The following is a 19,012-nucleotide window of genomic DNA, read 5'->3' as shown; positions in this document are numbered from 1 at the left end:
CGAGGGTAACATGGCGCACTCCCCCCTCCTCCTTGCAGAAAGGCGACGTAGGGGCGTATGTAAAAAGTCGAGTCTGTCCCTGATCGCCCTCTCGCCCTGTGCAGAGGCTCGGGGGCTGCTCTCGCAAAAACCGGCTCCGGCCAAATCGTTGACAGCGTCAACATACCAGCCCGAGAGCTTGGACCCCGACCGTGCACCCGGGCTACGGCCAGTTCGCATGAGGGAACGACCAGACCAGCCGAAGCATTGCGCGAGGTATTAAGACCTCGAAGGAGTGTAACCACTCCTCCGAGGCCTCGGGGGCTACACCCGGCGGGTGCGCTCGCGCGCACCCACCGGAACGAAATGCAACCGAGAAAGGCTGGTCCCCTTGCAAAAAAGTGCGACGAAAGCCTCCAAGCGAGTGCTAACACTCCCTTCGAGGCTCGGGGGCTACTGTCGGGGACCATAATTAGGGGTACCCTCAAGACGCCTAATTCTCAGCTGGTAACCCCCATCAGCATAAAGCTGCAAAGGCCTGATGGGTACGATTAAGTCAGGGATCAGTCCACACGAGTGACTCGATCACGCTTCACCCGAGCCTAGCCTCGGCCAAGGGCAGCCGACCTCGAGAGACTTCCGTCTCGCCCGAGGCCCCCTTTTTATGGCGGACACATCACCGGCTCGCCCGAGGCCTTGGCTTCGCTCAGAAGCAACCTTGACTAAATCGCCGCACCGACTGACCAAATTGCAGGGGCATTTAACGCAAAGGTGGCCTGACACCTTTATCCTGACACACGCCCCCGACAGAGCCGAAGTGACCGCCGTCACTCCACCGCTCCACTGGCCAGTCTGACAGAAGGACAGCGCCGCCTGCGCCACTCCGACTGCAGTGCCACTCGACAGAGTGAGTCTGACAGGCAGTCAGGCCTTGCCAAAGGCACCACGGCGAACTCCGCCCCGCCCGACCCTAGGGCTCGGACTCGGGCTAAGACCCGGAAGACGGCGAACTCCGCTCCGCCCGACCCCAGGGCTCGGACTCAGGCTAAGACCTGGAAGACGGCGAACTCCGCTCCGCCCGACCCCAGGGCTCGGACTCGGGCTAAGACCCGGAAGACGGCGAACTCCGCTCCGCCCGACCCCAGGGCTCGGACTCGGGCTAAGACCCGGAAGACGGCGAACTCCGCTCCGCCCGACCCCAGGGCTCGGACTCGGGCTAAGACCCGGAAGACGGCGAACTCCGCTCCGCCCGACCCCAGGGCTCGGACTCGGGCTAAGACCCGGAAGACGGCGAACTCCGCTCCGCCCGACCCCAGGGCTCGGACTCGGGCTAAGACCCGGAAGACGGCGAACTCCGCTCCGCCCGACCCCAGGGCTCGGACTCGGGCTAAGACCCGGAAGACGACGAAACTCCGCCTCGCCCGACCCCAGGGCTCGGACTCCGCCCTGGCCTCGGCCGAACGACTTCCGCCTCGCCCGACCCCATGGCTCGGGCTCGGCCACGGCAACGGAAGGCAGACTCAACCTCGGCTTCGGAGGAACCCCCACGTCGCCCTGCCTAGGGCACAGATCGCCACGTCAACAGGAAGCGCCATCATCATCCTACCCCGAATCGACTCGGGTCACGGAGAACAAGACCGACGTCCCATCCGGCCAGCTCCGCCGGAGGGGCAATGATGGCGCTCCACAAGCTCTATGACGACGGCGGCCCCCAGCTCTCTTACGGAAGCAGGACGACGTCAGCATGGACTCGACCGCTCCAACAGCTGTCCCTCCGCCAGGCTCCGCCGCACCTCCGACAGCCACGACATCACGCCAGCAGGGTGCCCAGATCTCTCCGGCTGCCACATTGGCATGTACCTAGGGCGCTAGCTCTCCCTCCGCTAGACACGTAGCACTCTGCTACACCCCCCATTGTACACCTGGATCCTCTCCTTACGACTATAAAGGGAGGACCAGGGCCTTCTTAGAGAAGGTTGGCCGCGCGGGACCGAGGACGGGACAGGCGCTCTCTTGGGGCCGCTCGCTTCCCTCACCCGCGTGGACGCTTGTAACCCCCCTACTGCAAGCGCACCTGACCTGGGCGCGGGACGAACACGAAGGCCGCGGGACTTCCACCTCTCTCACGCTCGACTCCGGCCACCTCGCCTCTCCCCCCTTCGCGCTCGCCCACGCGCTCGACCCATCTGGGCTGGGGCACGCAGCACACTCACTCGTCGGCTTAGGGACCCCCCTGTCTCGAAACGCCGACAAGAATGTTGCCGAGGCACTGTGGGCAACAATTATGGACATTCCTGATAAATCAAAGGATAACGTCACTACTACAGATCATGTTATATGAGACTCACTTATTAAGACGTTTCTCAAGTGTCCAAATTTGATGGAGTCGCAAAAGATGTCCCACATTTAAGATGGTTGCAAACCGTCTTAAAATGATATTATATAAGACGTTTTTAGTTTATAACTGTCTAAAAAAGGTATTTGTTTAAGTCATTTTGTCCAATAACCTGTCTTGAATTATGTTTTATGTAAGGCACTTTTTCTAAACAACCGTCGAGTATACGAACATTTTAAGTCACAAGTTATTTAGTAAACTGTCTAAAATATTCTATAATAATAAACACTTGCGATATGTAAACCGTCTTATTTAGGTGACATATATTGGACATTTTGGAAATTGTCTTATTTAGAAGACCGATATTGGACATTTTTGGAACCGTCTTAATAAGATTTAAACAAATTGACTTAAATTACTATATATTCTTCCATTTATATTCATTTTTGAGATTCCACATTATAATAATTTGAAAGAGAAATACACAGACATATATATTTAATAATAATATAATTAATATAATATAGATGAGTACCAGTCAATATTTCATACATAAGTGTACTCTTAAATCCAAACCAAAACACTAAGATAATCTTGTAATTAGTCAAACAATTTGTGCAAGTGTAGAATACAGTGTACACTAGATTGATTTGCATCTTGTCAAAACCAGATTGTTCAAGGGATACATCAGTTGCCACTGCTGCACCCCTCCTGCCGATGTTCCATGACTCCATTCTTGCTGACCTCTTTCTCCCAAGCATTTCACCAAATAGTTCAAGTGTAAATGTTAGCTGTTTGATGACTCCAACTATAGAAATCAAGCAGCGTTACTACTAAGAACACCATTGTATCTTCTCGGAAGGTCACTGATATGCTACAGTAGTTGCATACACAATTCGCTGTAAGTCAAAACCAGCAAACAAAAGTAATAAACATGCAAAGAAAAGGTGAAGTTGTGTGAGGGAAAGCACTTGCTTGTAACAAACTTACAATAATGAAAAAACCATGACACCCGTCAGCATCTATATAGACTTTTGAAGCATTGATTATTAAAAAAAATACAAGTAGTACATTTATGTAGTACTTACATTAATGCCTTTTATCACTCTATATCCGTTTTTCCTGCAAGAAAAGGGTTTGGTAATATGAAGATGCATGGAAAAAGAAAACATCATTAAGGAAGCATATGCTAGCTAGCTATTAATTCTCCAACTTACAGAACAAGATATAAAATTACCTCACAGTAATTCTAGATTGGTTCTAGAGGCGTCTATATGCTAAGTGCCAAGCTCTCATTTGAGTTACAATGATCTCAGTTTCCACAACCTGTAGATATAAAAAGACCATAAACCTGTCGGTAAAAAATTCTAAGTTGAGATTAAATTTTCTTCCAAAACAAATTACGACATCAAATGTTATAAACTATGTTAACAGCCAAAAAAATTGTTCTACACTAATGAAACTCTTGATAGGCTGCCAATTATCAAAGCATTATTTCTTACACATATCGTAAGGCCAAATGATTTATCTCATTATATATAGTATTGTATATGAAATTAATCCTCCTTATAATATTATTATGTAAAGAATGTTGATTAGGTTAGTCTCAAGAATATGAATCTATACAAATATAATAACGATAAACTAATGTAGAGGGAAAACAAATGTCAAACACCAGATCAGAGTTGAATCAATGTAATCCTGTTTTTATGTAGAGAACAAGATTGCAGATCACCTTCAAAGTTGGAAGTCTGAGTTAATGAATCGGGTTGGTCAAAAAGCTATAGTGCATTTTGTTCTCAGCTCTATGATGGTCTATCTTGTTATGACAGTTGATCTCCCTCCATGGGTCATCATAGAAATTGGTAAGATTCGTAGAAGATTCTTTTGTTAGGAGAAGAAAAGAAATTAATGGTGGTTATTGCCTTCTGACTTGGATTAAGATTTGTCGCTCAATTGAATCCATCTCCAACGTGCAACGAAAATTAAGGACCTTGTTCCACTGTTCTTTGCTTTGTTGCCCAAAAGAAGAGCCCATAAGCATACAATATTAGAGAGACTTACTAATAATACTTAAAATTTGAATCGCTCCTGATCCAATTCAAATACACAATATGCATCCATCTGGGCAAAACCTGAAGCAACATGAAGTAGAGAGGAGATGAGCATAGAACGTCTCTTACCTGTGTGTGTTGCAATCGTTGCAGTAGAAATCCTTGCGCTAGAGGAGGGACCTCGGCCAACCTTTTCTTGTGAAGTAAAAAGCAAGGTACTGAAATAGCAAAATCAAAATGTAATTCTTATTTGAGTGTGTATAGACTACTGCAACAAAGATTATAACTGAAATAAGCTTTAGAAAAATTGATCTATGTGTTCGAAATAGGGCACCATATAACATTTTGGTATACAATCATCAAGTAATCCTGAGACTATTTGCAGCACAACTATCACTTCAGATGAGAAATGTGATAATTAGGGAAACAAATAACATTCAGGTGCAAGACAGATGAGGAATATACGAGTTCAACAAATGAAATAAAAACATAAGCCATCATTTATTTTAGAGCAGTCTCTATTTGCAAAAAGAAAAGATTAGCACACTAAAAATCTTTAACTAACCTGCTAATATTGTAGGCTATTGAAGTAGGCGATGAGAAAAATGACAGCCTGCAAACATGAGCATGTGCACCATGACTCCATGAGCAACCAAAAAATCAAAGTAAGAAAAGTAGCAGTTAAGTAACCACACAACTGATTTAAGTGTCCAAAACAGATTTAAGTGTTCTTGAAAGGTCATGTGTAAAGAAGGAAAAAGTAATTAGTCTTAGTTTGCTGCAAGGAATGACCAGAACATATTGCGAGGGCGAGGAAGATATTATAGATGACAAAAAGCTTCAGGCCCGAGCATCAAACCGCGTGTAAATTTTAGGAAAAAATCAAGACAAATTTTAGATGACAAAAGGCTCAGTTTGTTCGTTTCAATTTTAAAAATGGGACAAAACGAAACGCAAGCAAGGCACATACCACTTGGTTTATCCCTGAGAGGAGTCCCTCCGTGGAATACCCTAATAGGGAGGCCAGAAACCGTGTGCTTTTGGTTCTCATTTTAAAGTTCAATGGCAGCGGAGGAAGATCGTGAGACTACCACCGGAGAGGAAGGGAGCGAGTTCTTACCGCTACTGTTGCACGCCGAGGTCCTGAGGATGCGACCATCCATCGCCCAGTGGCATCAACTCCCGTCTATGGCTCGCGTTCGGAGCTCCTATCCAATCTAGATTTTAGAAAGGGAGAAAAAGGAACAACAATCAGGTAGCATGACAAAACAATAAATAATTTGTTGTAAGGCATGTCTTGTTCAGATACAGGACTCGGCTAAAACTGCATTGTATATATTTATACAGCGTGAAGTAAGTTAACAATATTGTACCACAATAACCAGACATCACTCTATCCTTATGCATTTACCATTAATCTCATTTGTACTCGTGTATGATATCTGACTGAAGAAACATAAAACCTGAGTATCCTAGACATCAACCAAAGTACTTCAATCAAAACATGTTAATAGGAGATTTATTCATCAATACAAGCATACATCGCTCTTTGAAGCAAATGATCATGTTGCCATTGTCACATTAATCGTAGAATCAGATTTAAATTGATTACCTAAACAAGATTATGAGGAGGACCACTACTACTCAGCCCTACATTATCATACTTAGTCATAGAACTTCTAGTTACATCAAAGCACAATCCAAGCTTTCCAAGAAACATACATGAACTCAATCTTTTCTAATTATTTACTAGTTCTACTTTTAATTAGATAATAGATATTATTTTAACACTATATGGAAACATTCAGTTTTGGACTAGTATTTTTATGAGTGATAGGTGATAACCAATCACGATTAAGACACAAATTTCACATGATCATGCTCTCTATATATAACTTACCCCAGAAGAGGCTCACTTGCATATTTTACCACTAATATGGATTGGGTGACTCCTAAAGCAAATCATTGACTTCAACACCTCAACACAATCAGCACACAAGACTAATAGGACCTGTCGGATAATCGATATAAATTTTAAACTCATCCTACGCAATATTTTAGTTCCCCAAAATCACAACATCGAACCTATAAAACCATACTTGGTAATCATGAGAGCATCACCGACACGAACATCTAATCATCCATTCACCAAATTAATTTGCAAGGATAGTGACGGGGCTCACCATGTCATAAACCAAATCGATATGTGTAAGGGCGATGACGATTTCTGGTTTAAGCTTTTTGCCAAACACCTAGAGCGCGCCAAATGGACTTTCCTCTTCCACGACAAACCTAGGGTTTTTACTCCACATATTTTACATGCATAAACATACATAATCATAATACGGAAAAGGATGACAATACAAATTGAAAAGAGAACAAACATCAGCTCTCACCGGCGATGAACAAAACATTTGCGGGGTGCTACGACAGGGAGAGACATAGCCCGGCTACAACATCCGCGTGGGGCAAAGGAAAACAGCAAGACCCTAGGCTTGAGGGCGAGCTGCAGGGTAGCGCCAGGGGCTCACTGACGAGGTCGGCCGACCATGGGGGTAGGGGCAACGACGTGCGTGCTGTAGGGACATAGAAGCTTGGGCGCCAAGGACCAAACTTGAGGAAAGGGAAGGGGAACACAACACCTGCGATGGAGACGATTGGTTGGGTGAGCTCGACATGGGAAGAGGACTAGGCGCCATGGGAGGGGCTCCCTGCAGGGGTGAGCTCGACCATGGAGGGGCGCCGGCCAGGGAAGTGCAAGGGCGAGCACCAGGGAAGTGGGCGACCAGGGAAAAAAACTGAATGATCTAATGTGCAACCAAGCACAAGAGCTATCTCAGATCAAAAGAGCACATATTGTAGCAGGTTGACATAATTAGATTGATACGCTGGATGCAGCGATGATGTAGCAGGTTGACACGAGGGATGCGGTGGTGACCGGGTGTATTTATATGTGGAATGACTAGGCGACTCAGCAAATCGAAGATGGACTGGTGATTTAGATCGATGAGCAAGATGCAGTGGTGATTTTGTAGATTGAAATGCAGGATGGGGAAGCATGTATTTAAGGGGAGGGAAGTACTAACCTTAGGGCTGTAGAGAGGAGCACCACACTTTCGCCATGCATTGACAGTGCAGATCATATTTTAGGTTTTAATTATCAACTTGTACTCAATCTCGATGACAAGACAATTATTCAATAATTACCTCTGTCATTGGAGCTCCCTTGCTTTTCAGAGGCAACCTTCCCTGAATATTTGTCAAATCTGAAAAAAATTGGGCAGCAAGGTTCGGACAATAAAAGTACATTTATTATGTCAAAGAAAAACAGGGCAGTTTTGGTCTAAAAAACAACAGTATGCATAGCCTTGTAAAATGCAATTTATTGTGCATTTACTTAAGTACCTTTTGTGTTTGTCATTGTTGCTTTCATCGTAAATCCAATTTGGTATTAGGATAATGGCATGTCTAACAAGCTTATTTTTCAGAATTCCAGTTATTACCTCCAAGTCCAGTAGCATTACTGTTTTTTAGTTTAGCTGGTGAATTAAAGTATTGACGCATTAGAGACATACATTGGTAAAAATTCATTAAGATAGAGCATTGAACTGCTATTGATTGACCTTTGGTCCTTCTGCCCTCAAACAAAATCATGGCTTTTCATTTGGTCAACAATGAAGACCCGTTAGCTTTCTGGATTGCTCAAGGTAGAAGGGGAAACTGTAGTGAAGTATGTGATGGATATTTGACCCTCTCTTTGTCAAACAAATGGGTTCTTATTCGGTGACACATGTTTTTATGTTCTTGTTTGTTTGCTCAATAATAATTATGGTTCCCACCTGGACAGCAGGTATGCACTTGCATGCTTGTATAGGTTGAACTAATTCAGTTGTTTCAGTTCACAGGTGAAATGATCAATTGAATGCATTACTATAATTTATCTATGCCCTAGCATGGTTGATTGAGGTGGATAGATGATTGTATCTAATAATGTATAAACATGAAACTAAAACACTGACCTACCCATCGAGACTATGTCGCCAGGCTGCCTAAACTAAGATAAGCAGAATACATAGCTACAAGATGCATTCAGGGCAAATCAAAGAGGTAAAAATAATGTGGATCGAAGAAAACAATATTAGCATGTTACCGTTCTAGTTCATGCAGCTGATTCCTCAAACTTCAAAGAGGATGGCCATGGCCACCGTCCATCGTCTGAGATGTGTGATGCATGCGCGTGTGGCCCTCATACTATAACTGCTGCACGACGGTCTCGTCTGAAGCCGGGCGCGCGCGCGACCAGGACAGCGAGGGCCCCGTGGAGACGCGGAGCACGGCGCGGAGCAACACGACGAAGAGGACGAGTGCTGCCGCGCAGAAGGGGCTACCTCCTTCTGCTGCTCGTGGCCAGGGCTCGCCGGGGCCGCGTCCGCCCGCTGCCGCGCCTGGATGGGGCTTGGCCGTGCACGCATGGCAGCGGCTATGTTGTGCAGGTGCCGGGACTAGGGAGTGGGGAACTAGGGAATGATGGTCTAGGGTTAGAGAATAGATGATGATGGTGGTGAGCGTGAGCCGTGAGTGATGGACATGGACCGATGGTGGGCTGGCCGTGGAGTACTGCTGATGAGCCGGACTGAGATCAAAACCATGTTCGGTTGTTTTCAATATCCTTCGATGACCCATGGGTAAAATATAAAAACCAAAATCGATCCATTTTTATCATAGATTGTACACAAACGATATCCGTAGATCAAATATTATATCCGAATCTGCAGATAAAATTGTCATCTCTAATTATTTCTAGTGGGGTCTATAATTTTGCTTTTTTTGGAAATTAACGTGAGAACTTATGACGACCAACATTGTCATAAAAAACAGTGACACTAGCTAATTGTCATGAAACTAAAAGAGCGTTCATCACAAATATGACATCTTCCATGTTTATGACTATTTTGCATTGGCCTTAATGACGATCATTTCCTTTTCGTCACTAAAGTCAATCAACCCCTACCAAACGTCATAAATATGAGAGACTTATGACCTTTTGATCTATTGTCACAAGGTATTCGTCATAGAAGGCTATATGTCTTGTAGTGTCTAGACGACTCTAATAATATCTTTATTTGAGATGGTTTCATATACAGAAGTGTCTAATATAGTAACCAAAATCTAAGACAATCCTTGCAATGTTAATGACTCAAAAGGTATATTTATTTAAGACAATTTTCAATAACAATCTGTCCTAAATTAATATAAGACATTTCTTATGATGTAACTGTCTCAAAACACTTCTTTATTAAAGACGGATCTACAAAAAACCGTCTTATCTTACTCATCGCCATATAATAAAAGACGCTTCTATAAAATGCACAAATATCCGTCTTAAAATGTGTGTCTTAAATAAGCATATTTCTAGTAGTGCGTGAAGGCAAGAGTGGATCTGGCAGCGTTATGTGATAGACCAAACCTAGAGATGAAGCCGCCAAGTGGCGGAAAGACGTGGAGAAGGCCTAAGGCCGATTTTATCCTAAGCAGGGCCCAGAGGAATGAAGTACTTCAGTGGATCAAGATGTTGATGTTCCCTGATGGGTATGCAGCTAACCTGAGTAGGGGGGGTGAACTTATCTACTATGCGAGTCTTAGGGATGAAGAGTCATGACTTCCACATATGGATTGAACAGATTCTTCCTGCGATGGTTCGAGGCTATGTCCCTGAGCATGTCTGGCTAGCGCTTTCAGAGTTGAGTTATTTCTTCCGTCAGCTTTGTGCAAAAGAGTTATCTCGGACCGTGGTTGCAGACTTGGAAAGATTGGCACCCGTGTTACTGTGTAAGCTTGAGAAGATATTTCCACCTGGCTTCTTCAATCCAATGCAGCATTTGATTCTTCATCTCCCCTATGAGGCACGAATGGGGGGGCCGTGCAGGGACGTTGGTGCTATCCAATCGAGAGATGTCTAAATACTATTCGAAAGAAATGTAGAAATAAATGCAAAATCGAGGCTTCCATTGCAGAGGCATACATTCTAGAGGAGGTGTCAAACTTCACAACAACTTATTATGGTGACAAACTGCCGAGCGTGCATAATCCACCCCCTCGTTACAATGATGGCGACAATGAATCGAACCTTAGCATATTTTGAGGCCAACTCGGAAGCGCAAGTGGCTCGACCACCAAGACCCTGACACATGAAGAGTGGTGGCATATCATGTTATATGTATTGACCAACCTTAAAGAGGTGACGCCATACATGGAACAATTTCTTCATGAATTCTAGCTTCGATCAAGGGACCCCACTCCAAAGGAATATGACACTCTTCTTCGAAAGGGTGCGAGAAATGGGTTGCCCGATTTCATTTCCTGGTTCAAACGTAAGGTACGTGCTTAGTTTGTAATAGAGATACATCTTTGAACTCAATTTAGCGTCTTTTAACTTGCGAATACTTGTAGGGCCAAAGAGATCCGTCTATGAGTGCCGAGTTGAGACAAGTAGCCAACAACTTTGCTTATAGGGTCAAGAAATATTCTGGGTATGACGTCAATGGATACCGTTTTCGCACAACAAACTACGACAAAAGTCGGCCCAATCAGAAAACAACGTGTTCTGGAGTCTTTACGCCCGGCCTTGACGATGTCGATTATTTTGGACGAATCGAAGAAATATATGAGCTCAATTTTATGGTTCCAAACCTCTTACTCCAGTGATATTCAAATGTCATTGGTTTGACCCTCAAGTGACGAGACAGACACATTCTAATCTTGGGATAGTCGAAATTCGACAAGATTCCACCTTACCAGGAGACGATGTCTATATCGTGGCCCAACAGGCCACACAAGTGTATTATCTCCCATATGCGTGCCAAACGAAAGAACATCTTAAGGGTTGGGATGTTGTGTATAAGGTATCGCCGCACGGGAGGTTACCTGTTCCTAACGATGAAGATTACAACTTTGACCCGGACACATATGATGGAGAGTTCTTCCAAGAAGATGGGCTAGAAGGGCGATTTGAGATAAACTTAACCGAAGCTATCGGAATGGACGTAGATATTGATATGGTTGTTGATGAGGAGGAGGATGAGGTGCAAAATGATAATGACTTAGTAATCCTTGAAGGCAATGACATTAATGACGAGGTTGCGTCATCAGATGGTGTTGAGATTGAAATGGTTGATAGTGATGATGAGAGTTATGATCCGGCTAACCCCGACACATATGAAGATTATTTTTAATCGATGTAATGCTATATGACTTTTTATTTCACACCAGTTTTTAAATACATCTTTTTATATGTGCTTATTTGTTTACTCTTAATTGCAGGTTTTTGGACAAATATGGTCGGCAGTAATTGGCTGAGGAGGAGGAGGGGGAGGAGGAGTAGGACGGCGGACGAGGCAGAGCAGGCGGCGCAGTAGATAACCTTGTCAGGCAGCAGGCGGCGCCTCAGGACGACGACGACCAGCAGCAGGACGATGATGACCAGCAGCAGGAGGCCTCAGGTTCTGGCGCCTCAGGTTCGAGGAGCATCTACCTGCGAGGTCCCGCGAGTCTCCCTCAGAGTCCCATACTTCGGGACAGGCGATCGCTGATTCGGCCGGATGGGGAGAGGTATGTAACTTGATGTTCTTCATTCTTGTTCATATTATGTGTTCAAAATCATAATATAAACTAATACTTTTTATTTATCACTTGGACAGGTCTTGGACGGTTGTGGATTATGCTGGGGGTCATCGTCGCCTCCCCAATGGCATCCTCGGCCTGCTGTGTAGGGAACACTTCCCTGGACTGGTTGAGTATGCCGGAGTGACGGGCCCAGCCTACACCTTCGAACACTATGCCGTCGCCCCTGATGCAGTAGACCGGGACGACCGGGAATTTAATAACAAGGCGGAGCGAGTGAAGCAAGAGCTGTGGGTAAGTCTTAGTATAATGTAAAATATGTTGCATTCATTGCAAAATCTTGAAATAATGTATGAATACATCATTTTTGTATGCAGGATTTCTTCATATGCGAGGCTGGATACGAGGCTAGGGCGGATGTGGTGGCCACCACGAGCTATAAGAAGCTCGTCGTGGACATGCACTATGAGGCCCGAATCTAGGCCATCGTCAGCTACCACGGCTCCGTCCTTGGGGAGAGGGTGTCCAAGCAGCAAGCCCGAACCATGTCGTTGATCAGGGACCAGTACCTGCAGGTAAAGTCATGCATGTTTGGTACCAGTACTCCATGCATGAATTTTATTTTATCTTCTGGTATGCACTTTACGTGTTTACTTTGTAGATGATTCCACATTGGTGCGCCGCACATCCTCTGTGCTGGGAGCAGATGGTGGATAGGTGGTGTTCGACTGAGTGGGACGAGGCACACAACGCTAGCCGGGAACGGCATATGATGATGCAAGGTCCCTCCCACCACCAAGGCAACCGGAGCCTGAGCCAATATGCAGAAGCATGGGTACGCCCTCTTTTTTATTTAGGTATATAGCACTGGATTAGATATTATTTCTAACTATCTCGTTGGTTTTCTTGCAGTCGGCGTCACATGGTAGTCAGCCTTGCTCCACCTTCTCAGCCTATGCTATGGCCCATAAGGGCAAGGCAACGTCCGACGTCACCTACAACCCGGATGACGGGCCCGAGGCCTACACCAACCCCGCCGTCTACAGCCGCCTTCATGACTACACCGCCATGGCGCAGGAGGTCCATGGTCTAGACTATGATCCAAGCACCGAGCCGATCGACCCCGATGTGCTCATGAGGGTTGGAGGAGGCAAGATACATAGGCGGTACTGGATTGCCGATGGGGCAATCGACTCGTCCTCCACACCCACTCTGTCTCAGGTGAGAGAAAGGAGCACGGGCTCGAGTCCAGCCATACGACCTCGGCATGACAGCTCACAGCAACGCATACAGCAACTCGAGGTTAGTGCTTCTGTAACTCGTCCTTCCTTGAGTTATATACCTTCTCTTTGAGTTACTATAACGTTGGCTTGTAATATTACAGACCCAACTAGAAGAAGAGAGGAGGGAACGTCAAGAGATGGAGGCGAGGATAATGGCAGAGCGGGAGGCGGAGCGGGAGGCAGAGCGGGAGGCTGATCAGAGGATGGCGGAGATGTTCCAGTACATGCAGAGCCTTGGCGCCGCACAGGGTTTCGCTCTGCCACCTCCATTGTTCCCTGCAGTTGACCCTGCTCAGTTCCATACTCCAGTGAGTATCAAAATTGTAGTTACATGTTGGTAATGCATCTGGTATAACACATGCAATCTCTTTTCTGTGCAGGGCCAATCTGGGGCGGCATCCAACAACCCTCATGAAGGGTTCAGCCCAACGCAACACCAGTCGAACCGCCCACCTCCATGAGTGTTATGTTTTTAGTGTTTAGACTTCAGAACTTGTGTTGAATACTTATGTTTGTGTTGGATACTTATGTCAGAGCTTGAGACGTATGAGACTTATGTTTGTGTTGGATACCTGTGTTGAACACTTATGTTTGTGATGGATATTTATGTTTGTGTTGGCTATTTATGTTTGTGATGATATCTGTGATGTATATATGTGATATATGTGATGTATATGTGATATCTTTTGTTTGTTTGGATGGAATATAAAAACAAATAAAAAAGGTGTATACTGGTCACTTTGCCGAGTGTGACACTCGGCAAAGAGGTGCTTTGCCGAGTGTCAGGGGCATAGCACTCGGCAAAGAACCAAGACCTAGGCACCGATAAGGTTCTTTGCCGAATGTAGTGGCCCTGACACTCGGTAAAGAACCATGCTTTGCCGAGTGCCATACCAGGCACTCGACAAAGTACCTAACAGGGGGACCCCTCTAGCGGATTCTTTGCCGAGTGCTGTCAGGCAGACACTCGGCAAAGTGGACTCCTTTGCCGAGTGTTGCCCGGGACACTCGGCAAAGACTCTGTCTCCGTCACCCATCACCGTAACGGCTGCTTTTCTTTGTCGAGTGCTCTCTGGCACTCGGCAAACTTTGCCGAGTGCCGGAGAAAAAGTACTCGGCAAAGACGACTTTGCCGATGCACTGTATGCCGAGCCCTCTTTGCCGAGTGCGACACTCGGCAAAGAGTTTGCCGAGTGTTTTTAAAGCTTTGCCGAGTGCTTCGTGCACTCGGCAAAGCCTGCGATTCCGGTAGTGTATGTTTCACCTATTTATAGGCATGGGACGCAGCCCGAGTAAAAATACATTTATGACCTCAACATATACTTATAATTCTAATACAAAGCATTAGGGATTAACTAGTCTTTTCATCTTCGAATCAGTGTTATGCTTGACCTTCGTCGCCACCTTAAGCCAAAGTTGTCATCCTTCGGCTCTTTACACATGTTTGTTGTAGCTTCGGCATTCGTTCTTGTCGCTTACAGACAATATCTTCATCTTGAGGACCTTCGGCAGAGAACAAGACCCCCAACAGAAGTGGCCGACCTTAGTGACGACGATATGGCGCTTGATCAAGCGCTTCAAGACCACTTTGAAGGGACGCAAGGACTATCCCAACAAGAACAAACCAAGTGGAAAATGTTCATACTTCAAGTGTGGTAAGTCCGGTTATTTTATTGCTCAATGTCCTGGTAATGAAAATGACCAGGAACAAGACAAGAAAGGGAAGAAGGAGAAGAAGAAGTTCTATAGAAATAAGAAGGGTGAGGCGCACATTGGCAAGGAATGTGACTCGGATTGCTTTGTTACACTCGGATTTAAGGGCAAACCCGGGCGTGTCTCAAATGTGTGCTAGGATCAAGTCTCATATATATGATGACTCATGGTATAAAAAACAATGTCACATATTTATTATATAATAGGGGTTCTGTATAAAATAGCTAAATAAATATATCTTATGACGACAACGACCCTCCACCATCATAGTTAACTGGGAGAGGACAACCTAGACCTCTCCAAACTCATTGTAGCATCATTTATGTTCCTCCAATGGCACCTGTTCTTGATCTGGTGTGAGTTTAACAAGAGTGAGCTTATAAACGTTCATCTCTTAGCAAGTGTGAGGAAAAATGTGCATGAGCTCACTTACGGTGGGGGCTCATGCGAAGTGTAAGGCTTACCAACGAAAGTGGTTAAGGTTGAGCATTGTTTTTAATAAGTTAGTCAAAATTTTATTAGCAATTACTAAGTGTAAGTAAATGTCGACCCAATTAAATAACTGATCAAAATTGATAATAATTCACACAACGCAATGCAAATGACATATTAAATTTAATTCTATAAATTAATCATGCGAGAGTCCTAAGTCGCTCTTGACCGTGAGCATGGCTGATAAACCAGTTTTACACTCTAGAGATGTTGCACATCTTTACCTACAAGTCGTGATACTCATCTACCATGGAGTTGTATGGACACCATACACCTCTGCCAAGGAGGCAAGGCAGGGTAGTACTACGAGGCCTTTCCAAAGTTCCACTAGCATGAGAGAACCCGCTATGGTTTCTAGGTCAAAGGCAATATAGAAATCCCTCGTCCGAAAAACTATTACAGACAGATCGACCCGAGGACCTCTCTATACCTACAGCTTCTCCACCCTGCTTGCCCCTTTTGGGAAAGGAATAACTCACACTAGCTTTCCTAATTAATCAGCCAAGGATGTCTCATTCCACCCTTGTGGTAGCATTATTATCTCAGGTTAAGCTCCATGTTCCAATTAATATAATAATCTTATCAGGAACAATAAATAATTCAGCAATAGTGATAAAGCATGATCATAATTCATATATAGCATTAATCCCAAAACCAGGTAGAGCATAGCAAAGCTACCCAATAGTTCATTTGTTTGTAAGGTGTAGGGTAAACAAGCTAGGTAACCTATTAAGTCCCATCAAATTAACCTGAGCATATCACGGTGATTATCGAGAACATTATTAGGTGAAGAAAGTGATTAAGGACACAACTTGTCTTATACTTACGATAACCTTGTAGTCCAGATGCTGACCTAGAAGTTGGACTTTAGGTTCCTCGTCACATATACTCGTAGCAATATATATAATCAAGCAAATAATGGATATGGTAACATTACACCAAACCATAAGAACAAACTACGTAAGAATGTTCTACGCGTTACTACGAGATCGTAGGTTCAAGAACCACTAAAATCGGTATAAAACAAAAGAGGTATGCATAGAACAAGATTTTTTGGGCGCAAATGATCTAAGAGATATTGCATTTAAACTAAGCAGATATTAAATTAAAAAATTTGAGTTGGTATTAATCACTTTAACAATTATTTATAAAAGTGTAGGTTAGAACTATAAATTAGATTAACTATATTGCCTAGATAATTAACATTAGTTAAACAAATAATTAATTAATTAATTAAAACATGTGGCATGATTAAAACAATGTTATTACTACATACCCAATTAATATGAACCTAACACAATTTGAGCAAATTAAAACAAATTATTTGACCTAGAAGATATTGTATTTTAATAAATTAGTAAGTTTGCAAAGAAATAGGTGACATGATGCGATCTTATTTGTTAAATCGGTTTATTAAAGGTGGGAAAGATATGTTTACAAGGCATGACCAACTAATGCAAACTTATCATGATTGTACCTACTGTTAAATTCGTGTTGCATGACAGTCTTGCATGTAAAAGGGCATGTGGTGGTGGCTATCTATCAGGTGAGAAACGATAAACCTATCACATGGGAAAGACCCCTAACCTACCACCAACTTACCTTCCAACCAATCCCTTCAATCTTACGCTACTGCTAGATATCTCGTTTTTTCGCAGATTGACGATGCATCGGAGATCCGATCGGCTAACCGAAAGCGTTGTGACGAAGCTCTTGCCGAACCGGTCACAACGATGTTCTGGGTTGCCCTAGAAGATGAACGGATGGTGAGAAATTCCTCGCCGGAGTTGTCGCTAGAGTTTGGGTGGTAATCGAACTTCGACGAGATAGTCATGTGTAACACCCTAAATCCATCATCTAAAAGCAAACCAGTTTAAGTTATTGGTTTCCAATAGAACAAAAAAATATTTGTGTTTTCAAATAATGTAATGGTGACATAACTAAATCAAGCAATTTCTTGAATAGATAAAATTTTACCAAGATTGATGCATTCATGCGAATCATAAATTTTGTTTGAATTGGTTGGCGAATCCAAATTTTGGATTTAATTTGGTGTGAAAAGCATCATTTTACAAAATAATAATAATTTGTTCAAATAACGTTCATACAAACAAGTATTAAGTTAATAATATTCTTGGATTTATTATGATTTTAGAAATATGTATGTACTTATACATTAAGATTTATTTCTTGGTATGAATCTTTCCATAAAAATATAATAAGTTGGTACAATTTTATTGTGAAAATATGCATTGTAAATATGTTAATAATATTAAAAAAATATTCTGAATTTCGGAATATATTTATTTAGTATATATATATTGCTATTTGGAAAAATAAAAAAAGAGAATTTCGAAATTAAAAGAAAATTGGAAAAATGAAAAAAATGAAACGATGGCTCGGCCTCCTAACCATTGACCAACCCAGCCACCACGTGCTCCACCTCTCCCCTTCGCTGCGTAGCACTAGCAGGCCCGCCCGTCATTCTCTCCGATGTCTCTCTCCTATGTGGACCCCAGTTGTCATTCCCTCCCTCCTCTCTTTACTTCTTCCAGTCGTTTTCATATACTAGGTGAGTGCCCGTGCGTTGCAACGGAACCATATAATAACACGATAACTTATGTATATATGTGTGTTATATTGTTATGAGAAAATATTTCGGAATCCATTTGTGATCTTATCCATATATAAATTTTGTTATTTTAATCTAATAACATACATCCATGCCACAGATTTTTCTTCTTCGTTCATCCGACCATGGTGCGCTTCCTGTCCCGTTGCCTCACTATTTTGCAAAGAGTAGACAAAAAGTCACTACTCACATGAGTGCAGCTAGCAACGAAGGCCTTGCGCTACCACAGGGGGGCAACAAGACCATGCCATACCTTGAGCCAGCTTGTTCTGGGTGGAACACCATTGCTTCCAAGTCTTTCTTTACGCCGCAAGGATTTTCTCCATCTGGTTCATCATCAAGATCAGTGCTATTACCCACATAAGTTTGCTAAGGCATGATTAACACAACATAACAGACCTGCATAAAAACCATAGGAAACAAGATGCCACGAACAAAAGGAAAAAGCATAAATCCAATTGCAACTGGACTAATCTGTGTTGCAGAGTCATAAATGTTTGCACAGATCAGTCGAGCCCAAGCACAGAATAACAGTTTAGCAAAACCAAATATTGACCAAACATATATGGAATTTGGCAATGGTAGTGAGTTCCTACACCAATAGAAAATGAGAAGAAAACAGAACAAGTGTTCTTTCTTTACATTGATGTCCAAGCCTTTACATCATTGATTTCAAATATCTAGTAATAAAAATTTAACGTTAGAAAAAATCAAATGCCCTTGAAGAAAATAACTGTAAAAACCCTGTTACCATGAGTCTTAAGCTATAAGCGTAACATAAGTCTTAAGATAGCTAACATAAATGTCCATTAACCAATAAGGGTTACAGAACAATTTAGGATATTCATGCTATACTGGTAACAGAACCCATATAGCATTCACATATAGCCATCAGTTATCAGAC

At 43.5% G+C, this 19,012-nt stretch overlaps 1 long non-coding RNA gene across 1 annotated transcript; it reads right to left on the bottom strand.

Moving 5' to 3' along the window:
- Window positions 1-2,809: 2,809 nt before the first annotated feature.
- Window positions 2,810-7,504, bottom strand: LOC103638455 (uncharacterized). Its single transcript, XR_002265370.2, has 7 exons — window positions 6,765-7,504; window positions 6,552-6,660; window positions 5,489-5,585; window positions 4,934-4,981; window positions 4,498-4,586; window positions 3,552-3,640; window positions 2,810-3,436 (listed from the first exon to the last, which is right to left on the bottom strand). It is a non-coding gene; the product is annotated as an uncharacterized lncRNA (long non-coding RNA).
- Between the last annotated feature and the right edge of the window lie 11,508 nt (window positions 7,505-19,012).

The sequence above is a fragment of the Zea mays genome, chromosome 9 (assembly GCF_902167145.1).
Source record: "Zea mays cultivar B73 chromosome 9, Zm-B73-REFERENCE-NAM-5.0, whole genome shotgun sequence".
Classification (NCBI taxonomy): domain Eukaryota; kingdom Viridiplantae; phylum Streptophyta; class Magnoliopsida; order Poales; family Poaceae; genus Zea; species Zea mays.
The sequence above is the reverse complement of the archived record's forward strand: the minus strand, read 5'-3'. Positions and strand labels throughout refer to the sequence as shown.